This window comes from Pristiophorus japonicus, chromosome 12 (genome assembly GCF_044704955.1).
Source record: "Pristiophorus japonicus isolate sPriJap1 chromosome 12, sPriJap1.hap1, whole genome shotgun sequence".
NCBI classification, from domain to species: Eukaryota; Metazoa; Chordata; class Chondrichthyes; family Pristiophoridae; genus Pristiophorus; species Pristiophorus japonicus.
The window spans coordinates 49,584,193-49,587,928 of NC_091988.1; positions in this window are offsets into that span (position 1 = coordinate 49,584,193).

A 3,736-nucleotide genomic window follows, 5' to 3' on the forward strand; every position below is an offset into this window, starting at 1 on the left:
TGGCATGGGCCAGCAGCAAAAACACATTGACTGGCAACACATTGTGGGATGAACACTTGGGCCATCTATCTGCAAATTGTGCCACTCAATGGGCTCAATTTTCCCCAGTGATTTGCACTGTTTTTTTTGAGCAGGCTGTTTTTATTGGCCTAAGTTAAAAATCCAGCTTCCCCACTCAATTTGCACCAGCGTAACTCAGTTAGTTACGTTTTTTTTAGGTAAGTTTTTATTTTCAGCCAAAGGGGGTGTAACCTGCCACCCGCGCCAATTCTGGCCATTTAAGCAAGTTTGGCCAGCTGAGAATTACTCCAGTTCTACTTAGGCCAACGTATGTGGCCTCTCCGGAAAACCCTTCCGGAGAGTTAAAGAAATTGGCGCAGGTCAGGAAATCGGCGCAGGTAAGTACAGCAGATACCAGACAGTAGCAGCAGGAGAGGTAAGAGAGAGGGGGAGAGAGAGAGGGGCGGGGGGAGGGGGGTGTGGGGATGGGCCTTCCAGGTGTAATTAGGTGCAGGGATTGGGAGGTAGGAGGCCATTCAGCCTGGGATAGGGGCGGCATAGCGGACTGGCAAGTCCTTCGGCCTGGGCTAGGAGCAGGGAGCGGGACCAGTAAGGTACTCGGAGCCAGGGTCGGGCGGGTCATCAGACCGGCAAGGCACTCTGCCAGGGCTAGGAGTGGGGAGCGGGACCGGTAAGGCACTCGGAGCTGGGGGGAAGGATCGGACCGGCAAGGCACTCGGGCTAGGAGGTGGGGTGGGTAGAGGAGCTGGAGCTGGACCGGCACAGGCAAGGGGCTTGGGGCGGGCTAGGGAAGCAGACCGGCAAGCCCTTTGGCCAGGTCTAGGGGCAGGGAGCGGGACCAGCTTTAATAATTGGAGGCAAGTTGTTGCAATATATTTTAATGTGTTTTTAAGTTGATGCAATATGTTTTGTGTTTTTAAGTTGATGCAATGAGTTTTAATGTGTTTTTAAGTTGATGCAATGAGTTTTAATGTGTTTTTAAGTTGATGCAATGTGTTTTAATGTGTTTTTAAGTTGATGCAATATGTTTGAATGTGTTTTTAAGTTGATGCAATGTGTTTTAATGTGTTTTTAAGTTGATGCAATATATTTTAATGTGTTGGGAGTTGGCTGTATGTTTCACTTTGCAGCCTCAGCTCACATTGAGCCTCTGGTTACCATGGCAACTCGATCTTTTTGGCGCAGATCAAGGCTCCACTTCCAAAACTAGAGGACAAGTTAGGCCACACCAAAATGAAGAAATCCAACGGGGAAACTTAGAACTTTTTTTTGGTGTACTTGGGCCTCCAAAAAAGGGCGTAACTCTTCAAGTATGCCAAAAAAAAGCTTTGGGGAAAATTGAGCCCATAACTCTTAGTTTAGTCGTCTCCTTAAAGTATGCCATCTTCTGTATCTGTTCCCAGGTCCTGCAGCAAGTGTGCATAGCATTCATTCTGGCAGCTGTCTCTTGCCAAGCACGCTGCACTGTTGTCCTCTGGAGAAGATGCTCGCGGGTGTCAAATAGGGAAATCACTTCACATGCACCCCTTTTCACCAGCCATGAAACAGGGAATTTGGTGGTGTGCCATTCTATCATTTCTCCAGACTTCATTTCCTCCCTTCACATTTATTTTGCTCATCGTTTTTGGTCCATAAAGGCTAATATATACTTTTAAAATATATGCAGCCTTTGTAAAGCCTATGGGTCGATTTTACCCGGATACTTTAGGGAAAGGTGGCCAAAGTGGGATCTTAAGTTGAAATGCCAGTTTAGCCTGTATTTAGTGCAAGATGCCATCTTAGTAAAGAAGTTGAAGCTTGTGTTAGGAAAGGCTGCCGGAGGATCGTTAAGTAAATTAAGTTGCCTGCTAGTGCTTATTAAGGAGACTGCATGGCATTTAATGGATAATGCTTGACCTAACGCACTCTTCTAACAACGACCAGTTGATTGGTTGTAACCAAGTTGTTGCAGATATTTCGAGTGCTACTTAAAGGTATATCACCTTTTACTGTTCACTTGCTGCTGGAGGTTCGAAGAGGACTTTTGAAACACATCAGGAGAATTTCTGGGACACTTTGTCAAGACTTCACAAACACACTATCAACATTTATTTCAGAAATTCTCTGAGGACTTCACCTAAAAGGAATAAGTGCCGTGCTACTGTACCTTATTGGACACCTTATAGGAATAACCAGGAGAAAGGGAGTACTTGATCATCAGCATCTTGCTAGGGGTCCCCCTAGGTCTGCAGGAGGAATGAGAGGAGAGCATGAGGCCAGGCAGAGCAGCACCACCTGCATGAGAGAGGGACAGGAGGGCAAGGTGGACTCCTACACCCTGCGGGTACAGGACACCCCTCCTCTTCTGGACTCCTGCACCCGGATCTCCAGTGTCTTGACTGAGAACCTGTGCGCCCTCTCCCTCGGCTCCTGAGCCATCCTGAAACGTGCTACAGTGTATCAGCCAGCATACTCTAGTGGAACCCACTTTATACTGCTCCACGAAATTTACGTCTAATCAGCGCTTGAGAGCTACACCTATAGGTGTTTGTTTTAGCACCTCCAGGCAAGTTCAAATTATGGTAATCAGTAATTAGAACCAAAATTGTGCACCACAACCAGACTTTCAAACAGTCTTGTCTTGTTACCACAGCACCTATTCAGCATTTGTTTTCACCCTTTCACCAAAATAGCCCACTACAGGTTTTACCCCTATATGGGGACATTTATCTCGAAGTCATCTTTTTAAAATTCGTTCATGGGATGTGGGCGTTGCTGCCAAGACCAGCATTTATTATCAATCCTTAATTGCCCTTGAGAAGATGGTGGTGAGCCGTCTTCTTGAACCGCTGCAGTCCGTGTGGTGAAGGTACTCCCACAGTGCTGTTAGGGAGGGTGCTCCAGGATTTTGACCCAGCGACGATGAAGGAACGGTGATATACTTCCAAGTCAGGATGGTGTGTGACTTGGAGGGGACCTTGAGGTGATGATGTTCCCATGTGCCTGCTGCCCTTGTCCTTCTAGGTGGAGAGGTCACGGGTTTGGGAGGTGCTGCCGACGAAGCCTCACTTTACATCACTTTAAACATTGGTTGTAGCCTATTAATGCCTGCTGATTTGTGTCATTTCCTGCCCAGTTCTCCAGCCAGAGCTTATCAGAAATAAGATAATAGAAGTGACCCCATAAAATCTTGCGGGTCGAAATTCGGTGACGCCGTTTTTGAGGTGATTTTAACGCCAGGCTGCCTCCAACCAGGAAATTCAGTTTTGCCACCAGAAAAGGGGATTGCAGCATTAAATCAGGCATTGTACCCTATTCTGGAGGCGGTAAGCGGCAGTAAGTGGGGTGCCAAGTGAGGCGGCAACATCCAGGCAGCAATCATAATTTGTAACTACGCTACAGACATACTGCCGCCACCTGGATTCAATTGAGGTGGTGATTTGGCGCGGCACTGCCTCGGGCCTGTCTACCCTTCCTACGCACTCACTCACAGGGTGAAGATGGGAGATGTAGCAGCAGCTCGCCAGCATGCTCACCACTTCTCGGACGCCACCCTCGATGCACTGCTTGATGCCTTGGAGAGGCGTTGAGAATTACTCAGCACGGAGGCTGGAAGGAGGCCACAGCCCCAAACATCTCGAAGGCTCTGGTGGGAAGTCACTGAAATAGTGTCAGAGACTGACACGGTGCCCAGGACAGCGACCCAATGTCGCCAGAAGTGGATCGACATGACTCT